We start from the raw sequence: 20287 nt of genomic DNA on the forward strand, positions 1-20287 counted from the left end.
GGAAACCGGAGGGTGCGCGTGTGAAAGCCCCGCCCACAGCCCTGGCTCCTCCTTCCCCCTTCAGCTACTCGAGGCCCTGCGCCAGGGCATCCTCTGCAAGTGTGCGCTGCCCGGGCTTGCTAGCGAGGAGTCTAAGTGCTGTGCACATAAAAGCCGCCCCGCTCAGGCTGTCTACACGCGCGCCGGCTGCTCGGCTCGGGCTGCAGCTCCGGGGCGCTAGCCGCCTTGAGTACTCAGTGTTTACATCCCGTCCCCGCTCCAGGTCTACGCGGCTTGCTCCACAAGCCGGAGGAGCGTGCGGAGCAGCGGGATGCGGGTGCCTGTGCTGAAGGTGCGGGGGGCGCGCAGCGAGGGTGCGGAGAAAAGTGGAGGGGACGGGCTCTCGAGGGGCTTTCTGCAGCTTCAGAGAGCCCCGGTCTCCTCGCAGACGTGCAGCCAACGCCACGGAGCTGTTTCTGCTCCATCCTCGGGGAGAAATGGGAGGATGTCTTTGTGAAAGTTTAATTGCAAAATAAATGAAAGGTTAGTAAGCCTTTTGTGGTTAGTTTCAGTAACTTCTGGAGTCAAAGGAGAGAAGAGTGGAGACCTTACTGAATCCAGCTGAAATGCTGATAAGAAAGCCAGTTACTGAAGATAAATATAGCAAGGCGGATCTCGTAAAGTTTAGTCTGTATTGGAAAAAAAAAAAACCGTAAAATGCATTTTACACCGTTTATACGCAAAACCAAAGATCATTTCCCCCTTTTTTGACCAAATAACTGTCTGAGCCTCAGAGTTCTGCTGCTTTTTATAAAAACAGCAGAAAAATAAGGATAAAATTTGAAGCTTGTGGAAGTATTAGGCGTAGACGTTTAAGTTTACTTGAAACCCTGCTTGCAAAACTAGAAAAAAAGACTGGTACGAAGGCGTGAGCCTGCTGAATGATGAGGCCTGATAGAGGGTTAACCCGAACTCCATTAAGGAGGAGGAAAAAAAGAGACGGTGAGGCGGGCAGATGGGGAAAGCAAACAAGAGGCAGAAGCTGAACTATACCAGATGGAAATAAATATCCTGAGCTTAGCTGGTCATCAATATTGCAAAACACACCACGTTGAGTTTGGCTTTTTTTAAAATACTGAGCCAAAGGGTATAGAAATGAAGCAACAGTAGGGCTTGTTATTAAATAAAAGGAGACAAGTTTCATTGCTTAATGGAATACGTAAAACTGGGTTTGAAAGAATAACTTGGAGGCTATTTTTTCATTCATTCGTAAATACCATAATTAGGTAGTTACATGTGAGATAATTTAACAATAGTATTGTTAAAAAGCATGCATTTTTGTGAAAGTGTTAGTTTTCTTTGAATAAATGCCTCAAAAATAGTGGTAAATAAGGTAACTTGGTTTCCTTCTAGTACTTTTCAGATGGAACTGTGCTTAAAAATAAATGTCAAGGTAATTACTTCGCTGGGGACAGGAAACCTCTTTTACTACCCAAAAAGGAGATAGAGAAACAGAAGTCCTTAAAATCCCCATACCCCTAGAGTAAGATCTTCTGATACTCATCCTAACCCCACCCACCCTTAATCTGCTCTGTTCATTTTCCTTGTATTATCAGTCATTTGAGGATTAGATTAGAAAGCAGATGAAAGTTTTTCTCCTTCAAGCCTGGTCTCCACCTTGGCCTTCCAATAATTCTGAGCTTAAATTGACTCATCCACAGAACAGAAATAAAGACGTTAACAAAATGCTAGGATTTGAACTCAGACTTGTCTCCCAAGTCCATGTTCTCTCCACTGTTAACTGCTTTCTCAAGCAGCAGCTGGACCTGTTCTGAAAGCTTGTTAAAATCAGTTGAATAGAGTGAACAAAAAGTTTAACTCACATATTCTTGAATGGTTTCCCCCCACTGTTTTTTATTGTATGTGTGTGTCTCCCACCTTAAATCATTCCTTTAAGAGACAAATGGATTTAAGAAATTACTCTTTTACCTGGGGGATCTAGGCAGCACGCAGGAAAAAAAATGGAAATAAATATTCGTTCTAAATGCAAGCTTTAGATAGTGCGCAATGTTAATTGCTAATGGTTTTCAATTCTGGACGTACGTATGTTTAGTAATATTTTTCCAGAAGTTTAGTCAGGCTCTTCCCATCCAAAAAAGTGTTTCTGCATAGCTTTTGAATTATAAAGGCACTGTCTCATGTTGTTGTTATGTTAAGGTACAGGGCAGTCGCAACTGTTCACAAAGCCATCACTTGGCTCTGTGTCCTTAGGGAAGTTACTTAACCTCTCTGCATAAGAATCTCCTAAGAAAGGTAAAGGTTGTGGTGGGTGAGGACTGAACGGAATAATTACAAGAGACTAAAGTAAGCATTCAAATATATATATTAGTGGTCTTATAGTATCATCCAGCAATATCATAATATTATTACCAAATTCTTAAAACCTAGAAAATTTTCCATCAAAGCACTAAAATGAAAATCTTAGGGGCTGGCCCAGTGGCGCAGTGGGTAAGTTCACACGGTCGGCTTCAGCATCCCAGGGTTCACCTGTTCGGATCCCGGGTGTGGACCTACGCACGGCTTGTCAAGCCATGCTGTGGCAGGCGTCCCTCCTGTAAAGTATAGGAAGATGGGCACAGATGTTAGCTCGGGGCCAATCTTCCTCAGCAAAAAGAGGAGGCTTGGCAGCAGACGTTAGCTCAGGGCTAATCTTCCTCAAAAAAAAAAAGTTCAAAAAGCACTTTCTATAGAGGTAACTAATGGACAACTAACTAGAATATCAAAGGGCTGGGGATTTATGTTCCTTTCCTTCATCTCAAATGTTACTAGAACGCTTTGCTCTGGACTAACAAATCAGAGCTCCCTGTAGACTTTTTGAGGATTGTGTTTTTTCACAAAAAAGAGAAAAATAAACATTTATATAGGGTAGGAGAATGAACTTCTTTTCTCTATTTCATAGACTGGTAAAATTTAGGGATCAACACAAGGTTGAAAATCTTTTTATTTTGCCAAAAAAATTTTTTTTTAAATCACATTATCGTTTACTGTATCATTTGGGGGAAAAGATGATATTTTAACATCCCCAAAGTAGGAAAGGTTCCCATATCAGAATAAAGCATGGTTTTTTTAATTGAATAAACTTAAAGTCACTAAATGTCACTTTTTGCGTTCCATCATGGCCCTGCATTTGGGAACTCATCTAAACTATTAATCTACGAATGTGACAGCACTAAATTCAGCTATTATGCTACTCATTTGATAGGCTCTTCCCACTGCCTGGGTTGCCTCCTCCCTTTCCACTTTACCTAGTTTCTGCTCACCCTCCAAGAAGCCTTCTCTGACCCTCTGGACGTGAGTAAACGTCTATAGTATCCTGCTCTGCCTTGTCCTGGCTCTGGTACTTACGAGATATACTAGCTATGTTTACTGGTCTCTCTTCCTTTCTAGTCTGTAAGTCTCTTGAGGGCAGGCATCTGCATTGTTCACTGTTGTACCCCCAGTGCCTAAAAAACAACCCAACACACATAAATACTGTCAAATGATGTTAAGTAGGCATACCTAAATACAAATGAGCCAAATCAAAACCATTACCTGCAATTCGTCAGGTGAAAAATAATATGGAGAGAGTTCTTGCTGCTTAAAATGGGACAATCAGTACTGGAGGAAAGAAGATAAGTAGCTAAACCCTATGGCGCTTTTTTCCTGGCTGCCGTAAGTGTTAGATTATTGCATGAATTGCTTTTGTGGATAAACATTGTTTTAGGATAGACTGCATTTCCAAGGGAAATGAAATGGACAGCAAAGGGACTTAGATGTGCCGCTGAGGAATACTGTGGTAATGTCCACATTGCCCCCATTTCAGGTTTTTGCTTCATTTCCCCTTATGCTATGTAGATATATTTTGGTATTTTGACATCAGGTTACCCACGAGTGTCACTTGCTTGTGTGCCGCTCTCTCATGTTGCCGTTCTCTCCTGAAGTGGCTCTTAAGGTGTCCTGCCAATACTCCAGTCTCTTGCTTCATCCTTGGGATCCAGGATTCCTGGATTATTGCTAGGAAAGTCCCAGAATTTTTTAAACGGCTGTGACGTTATCTACTGTTTCGATTTCCAAGGCTTCAGCTACCTGGGGTCAACCAAGGTCCAAAAATATTAAACGAAAAATTCCAGAAATAAGCAATTCGTAAGTTTTAAATTGTGCACCATTCTGAGTAGCCGGATGAAATCTTGCGCCATCCTGCTCCCTCCCCAGGGCCGTGAATCAACCCTTTGTCCAGGGTACCTGTTACCTATGGTTAATCACTTCCTAGCCATCTGGATTATCAGGTCAACTGACTGTCTGTCATGGTATCACAGTGCTGGTGTTCAAGTAACTCTTATTTACTGAATAATGGCCCCAAAGCACAAGAGTAATGATGCTGGCAGTTCAGATATGCCAAAGAGAAGGTGTAAAGTGCTTCCTTTAAGTGAAAAGATGAAAGTTCTCAACTTAATGAGGAAAGAAAAAAAATTGTATGCTGAGGTTGCTAAGATCTATGTAACTTTTATTACAGTATATTATCATTGTTCTATTTTACTGTTGTTAATCTCTTGCTGTGCCTAATTTATAAATTAAACTTTGTCATAAGTGTGTACGTATAGGAAAAACCATAGTACCTATTGGGCTGGGTGCTATGTGAGGTTTCAGGCATCCACTGGGAGTCTTGGAACTACCCGCCTCGGGTAATGGGGACTACTGTATTACAGTTCACCCATTTGTCCTCCGCAAGGCCTCGCCCCACCTCCCTGTGTAATGCCATCTAGCAAAGGTCTTGCTCCCCCTGTGGCCCCTCCCCTCCCCTGAAGGCACCTTTAGACCCAGACTTCAGGCTGAGCTGGAGGCAGCCTCCTTGTTGCCTGTCAGCCAGCTGCATTCACTAAAGCTGTATTTATTGTGAATATACTTCCAGATAGAGTGCTAGGGGTCTGTGGCGCTTGCTTTAGAAAACTCATAGCTTACCTGACAAGTATAGGGTTGAGCAAGAGCGTTCTTTACAGACCATTAACAGCAAACAGAGATGAGGCATTTATTTTTGTGTGTTTCTTGCGGGGCAAAAGGAGATAAGCCCCCGAAGTGAGGGATCTTTGCTAAGCCAGTGCTGTCAGCCCATAATTAGTTCTCTTTGGAAGGAAGAAAAGGAGGGGCTTGACCTTGGAGTATTTTAAAGACATAAACCAATATAAGGAAGATAAATATCTGTAGCTTTGAGGAAACTGATGGGCGGAGGGAGACATAGCATGCTGGGAGGTATTTTTGACAGGGAAGTCAAAAGTTATTTATTTTTTTGGAAAGCCCTGAGGACAATGGATGGTAGAGGGATAATGTTGGAAGGCCTTCTATTTTTGTCGCCAATTCTTATTTAAATCTTTAAATAATTTTGTTTTTCATGTAGGCTTATCTCTTCTACTAGAGACCTATGCCTTTTATGTATTCTTTTTTTGCTCACCCACAAGAAGGAGAGCGCTTTTAGTAGCCTCCCCATCTGGCACTCTGCCTTGCTTTGCTTAGGTGTGAATCTAAGGGTACAAACTAAGGCGATTGTGCTAGGGTTAGATCTACTGATCTACTGGGGTTCAGAAAATACAGGAGAACTAGAAATCAGAGGATGATGCATACAGATTTGGAGCTAAATGGTTTCTTCTTGTTAAAGCAATTCAGATTGTTTGGAGAGAATGGGAGGAAAAAGGTTTAAAGATTGGCTGACAACAGCAACAATGATCATACAAATTAGCATCATCAACATCATGGACAGTGCATCAGACACTGTGCTAAGTGTTTTTTTTTCCTTTCTCCCCAAAGCCCCTGTACATAATTGTAAATCCTAGTTGTAAGTCCTTCTAGTTCTGTGTGGGATGCCACCACAGCATGGCTCCATGAGTGGTGTGCAGGTCCATGCCCAGGATCCGAACCAGTGAACCCCAGGCCACCAAAGCAGAGCACACAAACTTAACCACTATGCCACCGGGTCGGCCCCCTGTGCTAAGTGTTTTAAAGGCATTCCCATTTAGTTCTCCAAGAAACATCACCAAGAGAGTATAATTGATAGGAAGTAACATGTGAGGTTTCAAACCTTAAAGAAAATAAGTAATTTACCCAAGGTCTTATAACCAGATTTGAATTCTCAAGTCATGGACGGCCAAACTTGGAGGTGTGCTCCTGATGCTATCTTCTCTAAAAGGGACTGTGAGAAATATAATGCTATAAAGTTAGAAGACCGTTTGGAGACAAGTAGAGACAGTAGAAGGAAATAAACAAAACTCAAGGCAGCTGAGGAGATGTGTCATGGCTGATGGACATACCTTGGAAAATACGGCTGCATTTATCAAAGGCTCACTGAAAAATGCATCAAAGGACATATGAAAACATTAATCTGCCAAATAAAATAATTTTGCTAGAATGAAAACTGTCCTTAGGGTCAGATAAGAGAAAGCAAAAACACCTTCTATTTTAGACTGTTTAAGCATCTCACTTCTCCTTTGGCCTAAATTAGCAGGAGGAAGCAGGGAGCGGGTCAGTTCCACAGTCTCTCTTCCCCAGCAACTGAGGGGAGCCCAGTGGCTTCTGAGAGCTCCAGTGGAGGAGGCTGGAGGGCAGCGAGAAAGGCTGGCGTGGGCTGTCTCAGCAGGGCACTGTGAACCCTATCACTGGCCCTCCGGGAATTCTCATGGACCTTTCTCTTGTGAAGCTCCAGGGCCATTTCTGAAAGCCAGGCCTCCTTCCAAGACCTTCTTTCCTTCCTTTTAGCAGAATCCTTTGATTCCATTTCCTTTCCTCCTTTTAAAGCTCCACCATCTACTCTGTCTCCTGGGACAAACCCCCAGGGTTCAGGCTTGTTGGATGTTTATCTGCTTCTCCCCAGCTGCCAAAGACCTATTTCAGTTTTAAGGTTTAGCAGTAGTGTGGGGAAAGAAACAGATGATAAGAATCAACTTTGGAAAGTGGGGAACTTTAAGGAATTATTCAAAGTTCTTACAAGTTATGATCCTGGCCTATAGTATTTATAACTTTCTCAATTTGGAGCACATGGACTTCCTCTTCGTTTCAAACTAAAAGGCCTGGGATGGGGACTTCTCAGTGGTTTTCAAAGTGTGGTCCCCAGACCAGCAGCTTCAGCATCACCCCAGGAAATTGATAGAAATGCAAACTTTTAACTCTAAACCTGCTAAATCAGAAACTCTAGGAGTGGGGCCCAGCTCTCTAGACACTAATGTTTGCGAACAATTGCTTTAAAAAAGTAAGGGCAAAATTCGAGAATTTAAAACCAACCAACAAACTTTCTATCCAGGCATATACTATCTCAAATAGAAATCTTGTCCGTTAAAAGAAAAAATTAGCATACCAATTTAATATGTAAAAGCTGCCTTTAAGTATCAACTAAGTTTTCAGTTGTTTTTTGCTTCCCTGAGGTTCTGCACAGTCTGGGTAAAATGCATTCTTCCCAGCTTCTTTTTATTTGTTTTATTTTATTTGGGTTTTTTTGAGGAAGATTAGCCCCTGAGCTGACATCCACCACCAATCCTCCTCTTTTTGCTGAGGAAGATTGGCCCTGAGCTAACATTTGCTAACATTCGTGCCCATCTTCTTCCTTTTCTTTTTTGTTTTTTTTGTATATGGGACACCTGCCACAGCAAGGCTTGATAAGCAGTGCATAGGTCCACACCCAGCATCCAAACCGGCGAACCATGGGCTGCTAAGTGGAACATGTGAACTTAACCACAGTGCCACTGGGCCAGCCCCTCTTCTGAGCTTCTAAGACATTAGGTAAGCTAGAACATATAATGATGTCCACATTTCTCAAGAAAGAAGATAGTACTCTGGAAGCTTGGTAAAATAGTCCTCTAATCAAATGTTGGCATACTCCATGTTTTTATTTTCTCTTCTAGGAAAAGCAGCAACTTGCCCTTTTGAAGGAATTCGAATTTAAAATCTCAGAGTAGATTAGTATTTACATGCATTGAGTGACATCACATCATTCCCTTAAAACTAAACAGAAACAAAGTAACGTTCAAGTTGCAAAAGTCAGTGCAACAAACAAATCAATATAGAGGTCCTGCATATAATGCTCAACATGACCCTGGAAACTATCCTGCATTCGGATGTACGTCAGCAATAATTCAAGGGTGGAAATCCCACTAGAAAACGCAATTTAGGATGTATTCATTTATGGAGGATTGCAGGTTAGACTGATCCAAATTCCAGGAAAGGCTATATTCTAGCCACGGAGGAGAAGTCCTCTGAAGAAAAAAAAAAATGGTTATGATTAACACGTCAAATCGCATTTATTTTCTGAAGGGGACACAGTAAGAGACTTCCCATTATCTTGTGTTCTTATCTATTTGTTTAGGAAATACTTGTTTTCCCTAAAAGAAGCAGAAGCAATCTTCAGCCTAGATAATATTTACAGTTTGGTTTAGTTGAATGTGAAAGCAAAACATCCTTTATTTGCATTAGTATATGTGTTGAAAACATTCTATATTTGCATGTTTTTTAGTAGCAGCCTCTTCTTTAAATCTCTTCATTGAGCAAAATGTAGGAAACGTTCTCATCTTCTAAAAACCGATTTGAATTTTGACTGATGCTGACCTTCAAACTCAAGGAACGGTCTCCGTATTGTTTTTAATGTCCCACCTTACTGATTATTGCACAAGTAGATTTCCAACAGTGAAACAGCAGTAAGAGATACACATTAAAGCACTCAAGGGATGTTTTTTTCATGGTTTTCTCCCTTGCAGAAACAAAGCTGTCTGTACAATATTTAGAAGATAGGGACTATGACAGTCAAGAGCACTTCTATCTTTATGCTAGAAAGATCTATCCTTTGTCGCTTTGAACAGATGATCTTGCCTTTTTCTAAGGGCTTTATTGAGATATATTTTACATATCATAAAATTCACCCATTTAAGTATACAATTCAATGATTTTGGGTTAATTTACCAAGTTGTGCAGCCATCACCGTCATCAGTTTCAGAACATTTTCATCACCCTCAATAAAACCCCAATCTCACCCATGACCCTCCCAGGCCCAGGAAACCATTAATTTACTTTCTGTCTCTATAGATTTGCCTATTATGAACATTTTTTTTTCTTTTTTTTTTAAAGATTTTATTTTTTCCTTTTTCTCCCCAAAGCCCCCCAGTACATAGTTGTATATTCTTCGTTGTGGGTACTTCTAGTTGTGGCATATGGGATGCTGCCTCAGCGTGGTTTCATGAGTAGTGCCATGTCCGCGCCCAGGATTCGAACCAACGAAACACTGGGCCGCCTGCAGCGGAGCGCGCGAACTTAACCACTCAGCCACGGGGCCAGCCCCTATTATGAACATTTTTATATAAACGAAATCATATAATATATGGCCTCTTGTCTAACTTCTTTGGCTCAGCATATTATTTTTGAGGTTCAGCCATGCTCAGCATGTATCAGGAATTCAATACTTTGTTTTATTTTTTTTCTATTGTATCTTCCCAGAATTTCCTCTCAAGGAAACTCTGCGTTAAGGAAGCTTAATTTGGGGCCAGCCCAGTTGCATAGTGGTTAGGTTTCTGCACTCTGCTTTGGCAGCCCAGGTTGGCGGGTTCAGATACCGAGGGGCAGACCTGCATACCGATCGTCAGACCATGCTGTGGAGGTGTCCCACATACAAAATAGAGGAAGATTGGCACAGATGTTAGCTCAGGGACAATCTTCCTCACAAAAATAAATACATAAATAAAGTAAGAAAGCTTAATTTTATAGTTGCATGCCAGGCTGGTGGGGCCAACTTTGGGGCTCCTTCCACCTCCCCTTTCCATGGCTCTTCTCCTTTAGACATTTTTCTACCATCTCTAAAGCCTTTGAGATGTCAGTTCTCCAGAGCCTGGCACAGACACTCTCTCAGAGGCCGCTGCCTGCTGTAGAATTAGTCCCTTGCTCCCTTTTGGTGCCTAGCATATTCCACACACCAGAACATCAAACCACACAAGAACTAAGTCAACTGAATTGAGAGAAAAACCTCCTTTCTCAAGACATTCACTTCAGAGGAGTCCCCAGGGGAGGCAGAAATTTCAGGTTTGAAAGAGGGTAATAAGAGCCCTCCAGTTACAGAGTCCAACCAAGGACGAAAATCTGCCAGATAATTTAGCCGAGAGGATTTAGCTAAACAGTAAACTCTTAACAGAAGCTTTATTTAGGCTCATTCTAACAAACATGATCAGCAGACAAGTCCTTTTTAAAGAAAGTTCTCTTTCATCTGACTAAAAAGAAGGAACACATTTAAACCAAAACAGGAACTACTCTGGCAATATATGTGTAAAAAAATAAGCACCCTATGGGGCTCTTTTTAAATTAGCCAGAGTGTACAGAAAAGTCTTTGAAAAGAAAACTCTGGGGGGGAAAACATTTTTCTTGATTTCATAAACACTCATTGTTTAATCATGTGAAGAAAGTGCAAACTTATGATTGCGTCTCCCCCACTCCTACGTGGATGAGCTCTTTCAAATCACCTCCTCTCTCCCCACCAGCTATACTGAGGACGGCAGGAGAAGTAACTTGAAAACCAGCCCAGCAGAGAGGCAAGAAGTGACCTAGGAGGTCCTAGTTTTCAAACTAGATACACACGTGTAAGGCTGTGCCCTGCACGTACGGTGCAGGAAGCCGAGTTTTGCCTAGTTGTTACCACAGTGTATTAATATGCTGTTCGAATTTCGTGAGCAGTGGGTAACCTGATCTGGTTTATTTTGCTGCCTCTTTCTTTTCATTGACTTCAAGGACATTGTTCCTCCTCACCTCATCTTCCACTTGCCCAAAGCAGTCATGTAATTTCAATCAGGACACTTAGAATTTCCTGAGTCCAATTGTAGCTTCCATTCTTACCAATCATTCAAATATGGCCCAGAAGATGTGTTGGGACTCAGAGCAGGCTGCCCCAAGATATGCCACTCTATCGTATTGACTATTTTGAATTAAAGTTACTTAAGAAGCAGCTGATGCGAAAAGGGCACCATGACTGTCCTTTGTTTCCCTGAAAGCTGGAAATACATCTCCCAGTGGAGAGGTACCCACCTGCACTGGAAGTGAAGAGGCATGCTTATCATCAGAGACAGGGAATTCTGGGCTGGAAAGGCTATGTAAACAAACTGATTAGTTTCTTCACTACTTAAGTACTCGAGCATAAGTTTTTTGTCTTGTCAATTCCTCACAAATTTATTGTTTCCTCGTCTAAAAGGTGTAAATGCTGCCAGTTTTGGTCACTTCTTTGTGACCCTCTCATGTCTGCGTAAGGGTCCCGTATGGATGAAATTAAGTTGATTTTTCTCCTGTTAATTTGTCTCATTTTAGTTTAATTCTTAGGCCATGCAAAGGAACTCAAGAAAGGTAGGGGGAAACTTTCGCCCTCCCTGACAGGTGCTATTTATATATTTTTCTGGACTTACTCCAATGAGAAAAGTGATGAGTCTTACACAGGATCAAGAAAAAATTATGCAAAATCAAGGCAACTTGACATGAAGCAAGTGTTTAACATGTTTTCAAAAATATAAATAAAAACCTAATAAGCCATGTAAAGAAAGCAGGAAAAGTCTTTATCAGGCATCTGGGTTTGGAGAACATTGCTGTGAACAAGCAATAAATTTACTTTTGAGTTTCTTGGCATCCGAGAAAAAGAGACATACAACAATGTATATTGCTTTTGCTATCTGAAAAAAAGGACACTATCAAAGGAAAAACATTTATTAGCATTAAACTCTGATAAACTTATCAATTTATAATATAGAACAATTTTACGTACTTTTGTAAAATATTCAAGGAAACATATTTCAGGTAGCACATTTTTTTTTGAGGAAGATCAGCCCTGAGCTAACATCTGCTGCCAATCCTCCTCTTTTTGCTGAGGAAGACTGGCCCTGAGCTAACATCCGTGCCCATCTTCCTCTATGTTATATGTGGGACGCCTGCCACAGCAAGGCTTGCCAAGTGGTGCCACGTCTGCACCCGGGATCCGAACCAGCCAACCCCGGGCCACCAAAGTGGAATGTGCAAACTTAACTGCTGTGCCACCGGGCCAGCCCCTGGGTAGCACAGTCTTAGTTTGACTCTCACATTTAGAGCTGAGAACAAGTTCACTGCTAAATGTTTGATGTATAAGTGTTCTACGATGTTCATAAATTCATTCCACAGATTTGATTAACTAATAAGGGACTGGCTAAGCATTGGAGATGTCACCTACTAAGTGCCCTGAGGCAGTGATGGGTGGGTTTGGAAGCATTTAACTGTTTTTCCAAATTGTTCTTTTCCCTTTTGTTATGTCAAGGAGATGCAATCACCAACCACCCTGAACCGAGTCAAGCCTCATGAGAGCTACGCCTATGACCTTTGCCTCGTTTTTAATGCTAAGATCTCTCTAGGAGGAGCTTAGGCCTTATCACCATAACCTGTAGCGTATGTGGAAGCATGTTTTCCATCTGAGCCTGTGCAAGCAAATACCCACCTCTCCCTTTGGAATATTTATTCCAGATCTGAAATAAAAGGTCCCGGCTTCCTTTTGTTCGGGGAGCCATGACTTTGGAAATAATTCCATATGGTCTCCTATTTGCTGCAAATGCACTTTACTTTGTGAGGCAGCTACTTCTGGTGGAGAGTTCGATTCATCTCACCAGGGCGGACCTCACTTTCGTTTCAGTGCAGAGATACATCCACAAACAAGATATAGTCATGCATCACTTGACCATGGGGATGTGTTCAGAGAAATATGTTGCTAGGTGATTTTGTCATTGTGCAAACATCATAGAGTGAACTTACACAAACCTAGATGGTCTAGCCTACTACACACCTAGGCTGTATGGTACTAATCTTTTTTTTTTGAGGGAGATTAGCCCTGAGCTAACATCTGCCACCAATCCTCCTCTTCTTGTTGAGGAAGACTTGCCCTGAGCTAACATCAGTGCCTGTCTTCCTCTACTTTTTATGTGGGACACCTGCCACAGCATGGCTTCACAAGCTGTGTGTAGGTCCACATCCGGGATCTAAACTGGTGATCCTGAGGCCACCAAAGCAGAGCATGCAACCTTAACTGCTGCGCCACCAGGCTGGCCCCTCACCTCTCCTATAGTAGCACAGAAGCAGCCAGAGACGATATGAGCATGGCTGTGTTCCAAGAAAAACTTGATTTACAAAAACAAGAGGTAATGGCCTCTTGGACAATACTTTGCTGATCTCTGATCTGGATCAGGTAGCATCAAAGAGATGATCATGATAGAAGATTTTGGAGGAGATGGTAACCATCTAAGCAAATAAACCTTGAATGGGATAACTGTTCTCCCTAGAAGCTTTGATTTTGGGGAGGACTGTGTTGTGATGGGACCATAAATCAGGGACAAAACACACCTTCTGTGAGCCGAACAAATTGACCCTGTGAATAGAATTATCATCCGTGTAGACTGTGACGAACGTAAGCTCCTTAGAGGCAGGAGTTTGCGTCTGTTTTGTTCAGTTGGGTTTTTTTCACCCCTGGTTGAATCCTTGGAGCCTCAAGTGTTGTCTATGGAATAACACGCAGATGTGCCTCATAAAATGAATGTTCCGTTAACAACTTTCAGCAATGTAACTCTTAAAAAGCCATAGCACTATTGGGAAAACTTCTTTTGTTCTCAGTATAAAGAAATAGTTCACCCAAAACACACTAAATACATGTGCTATGAGAAACTGTGTCAATATTATGACTTTGGGCAAAGACACACTCACCAATTCGCTCAACAGAGTTTTGTAGTCAAAATGTCATAGGGAACAAACTGAAATCAGATGCCTTCTTTGGATGAAAACAAACATGTTTGCTTTGCCTGTGGACACCAAGCAAGAGAGGAAGACACAGCATCCTCATGTCTTACAACCCTTTTGTCTGCTCTGTGCATGTGCCATCTCTACATAATTTGAATTGTTTGTGTTTCGCTTTTATTTTTGCTCTGGAAATAAATTTTTAAGCTTGCTTTAGCAAAATTTGACCTCAATAATAATGAGCTTCCCCAAAAGATTGAAAAACTGTGAAAATAGTGCAGATAGAATCATGAATTTTCCAATACCAAAACCCCTCACTTCTTTCCTGTATCTACATCACCCACTGTAAGTCTCTTCATTCTTTGGTCAATACAATAAATCTTCACTGGATTACTATTTTTGCTTACTTTCAAATTCTTTATGTTGCATATGTAAACTTATTTTTGTCACATACACATATACATATATACATCCTGTAACATATATTTTGCTACATGTATATATATATATATATATATATATATATATATACATCTACACACACACACATATAATTTTTTAAATCTTTGAAAATAGTGTGCGTATCTTAGGCTAAGATGTAATATGTAACAAATTTTTCCATTAAAATTAATGGAGTTTTTTTTTTTTAATTTAAAGAGTTTACTGAGCAGGGCTTGTAGAAATGAATTAACATTGTTAACAAGATATAGGTCAATTGATTTTCTTTGTAATCCAGTGTACTTTAATTTATGCGTTTATAAAACATTGTTCTGAGAAGGAGTTCGTAGACTTTAGACTGTTAAAGGAGCCTATGGCACAAAAAATAACCTCTGGTCTAGATCCCAGAATGATGTGTCTACCATATAGTAGGAGCTCAATAAATAGTTCTTGAATACCAAGTGATCTTTAACCCATAGCAACAGTATTGGTTTGTTAAAAAGATGCTAAACCATTCAGACAAAAATTGCTTGGAAAGCGTCATGGCGATGCCTATGGCATAAAATATGTTCTGTTTTAGGTAGGAAAAGGTGCTGAGCTTGTTGTTTCCTATGGTAGGAGGACATAAGGAAGGCTAAATTTGCGTCAGATATTTGGGTAGATGCTTCAAAGGAGGATTGAGGTCAAAAAGTGCTTCTAATCGCACCTAGGATTAGAATTTGCTTGAAGAAGTCCATGCCTATCCAGCATTGTGACTATTTTGCTCGCCAGTATATCCGCAGCACTTAACCCAGTGCTTAGTGAAGAGTGGCATCAATACGTATTTGAGGAATGAATGAAACTGATTGAGATTCTCTGGCAGTAAAAGCTCTGAGGGAAAATTAAAACCTTGAATCAATATCAAAATCCTATAGCTTGGCTAAGTGGTACCTGTCTATGGAATCAAAGATTGATGAGAGATCAATAAATATTGCAGGAGTCTTGTTATTTTTAACTATATCCACCCCCACAATCCCCGTAGATTAAAAAGTACCAAAGAGGTCAGCAGGAGAATAGTGGTGCTTTAAATGCTCCTTTTTCCTGCAGAATATTAAATGGGGAAGCCAGACCTGCTGCTCACTCGTTAAGAAGAAAGCAAGCTCAGAATGTGGAGGACTATGGAGCTGACTGATTGAAGGTGGCGCAAGAGAAAGTTGCCCTTTTTGAAGACAGAGACAAATACTGTGACTCTGTCCGAGAGGAGTTGAGTAAAGAACTCTGCAGAGATTTGGGCTCACCATTCAGAGCAGAACTTGAGGAGCTGAGGCAGCTCAAGATTTCACGCCGGGGACTTCAGCTGGGAGCAGTTAATTGGCCATGCGTAATGAGTCAGATTTGTCAACTCTTAAGATAGCATGCTATTGTGCCTTTTAAGAGAATGAGGTAGAGCTGTGTACCACTGGTTTGGAGTTCCTTCCCAGCATTTTAAGCAAAGAAAGCGAACGGAAGAAGAATAAAATAAAAACAGATCATGATATACATATGGTGTATATTTGTGTATGTATATGTGGGTGTACATATAGACACCCATACACACAAGTATCAAAGGATTATATATGCACAAGAAAAAGTCGAAGATCAACATCAAGTGTGTGCTCCTCTGAGGAATATGTTTGGAGAGGTGAGGATTTATTTATTTTACATAATCCTGAATACTGGCTTTCCAGCTGAAAGAAAGTTATACTCCTACATCAGATACAAAATCAAATCTACTTGGACCCCATTGCTAAAATAAAAACCAGTAGAAGAAAAGTTAGGAAACATGTAGCTTCACAAGAGTAGAGATGGGTGGGAAAACTTTCTTAATTAAGTCAGGAGGATAAGCATTCATAAAGGAAAAGATTAGAGGTCAGTCTGGTAATGCAGTGGTTAAGTTTGCATATTTTGCTTTGGCAGCACGGTCCGCGTTGAGGGCCTGGTTAACTTCCCAGACACAGACCTACACCACTTGTCTGTCAGTGGCCATGCTGTGGCAGTAGCTCACATACAAAAATAGGAAGATTGGCAACAGATGTTAGCTCAGGGCAAATCTTCCTCAGAAAAAAAAAAAATATATGCTTACACTTTGACATCCCACTTTCAACCATCTCTTATAGACTCCAAGTGACCCAAAAGGCAACATGCTAACCGAGATGTTCACACTTCTTATAAATGTTGCCCTTTTCCTGAAGTCACCATCAGAGTTAAGTGTAGATGCATTTGCAGAGAACACTGCTAAGTCAGGACAAGCTTAAAGCAGAACCGATTGCCTATACCACTAAGAGATGTAGATAACTAGGAAGGCCTACATACTAGAAACTTAGGGGTTATCTGCAGAGCACCTCCATTCTGGGAAACCCTTCAAATATTCTCTCATTTCCTTATTCTACCACTATCAACCATGGCTACAGGAGCTTCGGTGCTTAAGCTTGGCCAATGAGTCCATTCCCTGGGAGTTTGGGACCTGGAAACACTGGAAATCAAGGTGGTTTCTCTCCCTTAGTTGTGTGGGTTGCAAGTAAAATCTTGAAACCATTGGCAATCATTTTGTCTCCTACTGTGTGAAGAATACCATTCTAGAGAGAGAGAGCACAAAGAGAAACAGAGGTGAGAGACATAGAGAACATCCTGCTGGAGACATTTAAGCTCCTGACCTGAGTTGTTCCAGAGGGCTCTGCTGCATTCTGGCCCTGCTTGTGTCTTGCTTATTCACCTTCTGCTTGGATTCTGTAAGGAATCCCAAAAGCCTTCTAGTAAGTTCCTTGTTTGCTTAAGCTAGTTTAACTTATCCCTTGCAACCAATAGAATCCTAAAGAATAAAGACTTCTTGTTATATAATTAACTTCTTGATAAGAATATGAAATATTCTCCCCCAACCATGGACCTTGAGCCAACAATGACAAGTGTTCCGTGAAGGTAGGTGTGTGTCCTCCTCACTCTACTCAGGCTCTGACATAACCTCTGGAGCATTCCAGCTCCCTCATCTGCCACAACCCTGCCCTGAAGCTCATGCCTGCCTTGCTCAATTCTACTTAACTTCTTTAGGACTGACTTTTTTTCAGGAAAGAGAGAAAGAGGAAAAGGAAGGTTCTTAGCGTTTCCTACGGATCATCAAATATGCATAGCTGGCATACGATAAAGATCAGACAAACACATTCCTAACTCTGTTAGCCCATTATCATATGGCTAAACACCACGAAACACTGCGCTGGCTTGGGCTCTTATAGCTATTGAAATTTTTGTTATTCTTAGTTGTGTGTTTTAAAGTTTGTATTCATAATGGATTGTTTTTACAGCAGGAAGTGCAAGAAACTCTGATGTGGAAATACATCCTAATAAGGAGCATAGATTTGACTGCATGAAAATGTAAAACTTCCAGCCACCAAAAAGCACAATGAACAAGAGGAAAAAGACTAATGACAACCAGGAAAAAATATTTTTAAAAGTTTAACAGAGCCGATGTTCTTAATGGGCTGGCCTAGACAGAATGAACGAAGAGCTGGCATTTATTGTTTCCCATTCACCTAGAAGAGCCAGTGTCCAGGGGAACACATCCTGCATTGACGTTATATAGACAAAGTAGCAAGAATAGGGGACTAGTGGATGGTCACATCTGAAAAGATTCCTTTCAGAGTTTGTCCTCTGTCTGAAGAGACCAAATAGGGCATTATTATATCCCAAATAACAAAAACACAGAAGAACCAATCTAACAGACACTCAACACCATGCACAATGCGTACAAGGGCAAAGGGTAAGGAAAGATAATTCCCAAACAAAATAGAATGACAAGGGAGGGAGGGAGAGGCAGAAAGGGAGGACTAGGAGAGGCAGTGGTACTCGCTGGAGACCGCGCCTTTGGTCCATGAGCAGCCTCTGGGTCTCTCTTTTCTGGCAGTTTCCAGAGGCTTTAGGTCTATTTGCATTTCTCCCCAGAAGAGTAATTTAGCCTATGGTCTTCCTGAATTACCTGGATGAATATTTTTAACCTGAGTCTCTGAGGTTCTCCGGCAGGCCTGGCAAGAGGATATAATTTGAAGCACAGGAAGCAAGGCTGTGGAGGTACCTTTGGGGCAGATACTATTCTCTGAGGTGCCACTTCCTCTGAACTATTACAGGGAGATTAAAATAAGCTAAAAATTTAATTAACAAAGTAATGAGATCATCAGAAGCAGCACATATAATCAAAACAATACAGAACCACCCCCAGCCAGCCCTGAATCAGAAATAACTAAAGGCAGTGTAACTTGTCCTGAGCAGCAGGCAGGGGACATGCAGGCAGGGGCTCTCCTAAACCAGGGTTACAAGGCAGGGTCCTAAGGCCGCAAGTATTAGACCTGAGAGCTCTCCCTTTGATTACTCTAAAGGCCTATGCACTCTGATTTACTCATGGGCTTGAACAGGCTCATAAGCTGTTTGCAAGTTCTCTGTACTCCCTTGACCCCTAACAAGTCCCATGCAGATTTCAGAACCATAGAGCCCTTGTGTGTTCCCCTAAAAAGTGAGGTTTACACACCAATGGTACGAACAGCCCTGTTTTAGATTCTGCTCTTAGGGAATAGTCTGGTCTACACCTCATTTCTCTGTGCATCCAAATGCCAGGTCTATAAATGATTTCTTTATAGCATTAAAAGATAAACTGAGGCATATTAAAAATTTTAAGAGTTTGAGCAAAAGTCAACTTGAATCGGGCAGTGCCGAACCGGAAGTGGTTGGCAGTGTTCCACTGTCAGAAGCTACGGGCAAGACTTTCATAGAGAAAGGGTAGAAGCAAAACAAAGAAATCATTTGATTGGCTATAGCTTAAGCTGGTGCCTTATTTGGGAAGAGCCTAGTTGGCTGTTTGTGATTGGTTGTTGTTAGGTTTTGATTTCTTAAACTTGAGGCATTTCAGGCCTAGGTTTTAGTTGCTTACAGAGGCTGCTAAGGTATTAGAACCACCTCAGTTTAATGGCCTCCTTGTTTAATTAATTTAGCAATGGACACAAGAGGCAGGTGTCATGGAATTTTCGGTGTCTGCTACCTGGCTCAGAGATGGCCATCCTGATGACGTATTACAGCTTTTTCTGCGGATAACTTCTCTTTAGAATGTTATAGAAACCCAGTTTGCTGCAGAGGAAGGTAATCGTATTAAAGTTCTGAGCAGGAATAACTGGTGCCCCAGAAGACAGCTTTCTTTGAAAGTAGGCCCTGACATTTTGTTAATCTGCAAGCACATTTTAAAGCAGCTGCATATTAAACTACTTTAGAAATTGCTGATTTCGGATATTAGTGATAACATATTTCAATTACAGTTACATTTAGATTAAAAAATGATACCAGTTGGCATGATCGTGTACCTATAAAAGTGTTGCATCAAATAAATTACCCATTTGGTGTTCGCCTCTCCCCTCATAACTGTGGTATCTGTTGAGCTCAGAACAGCAACTCAAGGTCAGAGGGGAGTCAATCTGAAATCGGTTTCTGCAGGCTTCACTTTAGGCGTTCTAAATCTCACCAGATTGTAAGCAGGTGAAGCAGTGGAAATGACATTCAAATCAGTCATTCTGCCTCTGGTTTTCTTCTTTCCTTTTTAGAAGAGAAGGTTAAAATTTAGGTTTAAGTCATTTGTAGACTTTAGTCTTTCCTGCATTGTTGCCACAGATCCTGGAGAACCTGCGCTTGATAATTACCCGCATTATCCTCACTTAGTTCTGTCGCGGAAATGAAAGATAAACCTAGACTCAGAAGAGGTAAAAACAGCGAACTAGACCCAGGGGATTTGTCTTATTGAAAGACAAAATCAAAATTCAAATCAACGAAGAAGGGGGAAGAAAATAAACATTCTCCAGATATGACAAGTCTCATGAGAGGCTAGCTATGGCTGAAGCGTCCCGTTTGGCTGAAAGGCTCAGTGTCAGAGGGGAGCAGAGGAGTGCTGCCTGGCAGGGAGTGGTTTCCTACTGGGCCCTTAGCATTTCCCTCCATGACCAGGATTACAGAATAAGGAAGATGCTCTTTAAATCTGCGGATATCACTAAACTCGAGGGCTAACATATTTTATAGAGATGAGTTGGGGTAAGGGTAGGGTTGC

The 20287-nt window shown here is 41.3% G+C and overlaps 1 long non-coding RNA gene across 1 annotated transcript; it reads left to right on the forward strand.

Annotated features, from left to right (window-relative positions):
• The first annotated feature begins 72 nt into the window (after positions 1 to 72).
• Positions 73 to 15717, forward strand: LOC139080335 (uncharacterized). The gene is made up of 2 exons (XR_011534777.1): positions 73 to 522; positions 15286 to 15717. It is a non-coding gene; the product is annotated as an uncharacterized lncRNA (long non-coding RNA).
• The last annotated feature ends 4570 nt before the right edge of the window (positions 15718 to 20287 follow it).

Source organism: Equus przewalskii, chromosome 29 (assembly GCF_037783145.1).
Source record: "Equus przewalskii isolate Varuska chromosome 29, EquPr2, whole genome shotgun sequence".
Lineage (NCBI taxonomy): Eukaryota > Metazoa > Chordata > Mammalia > Perissodactyla > Equidae > Equus > Equus przewalskii.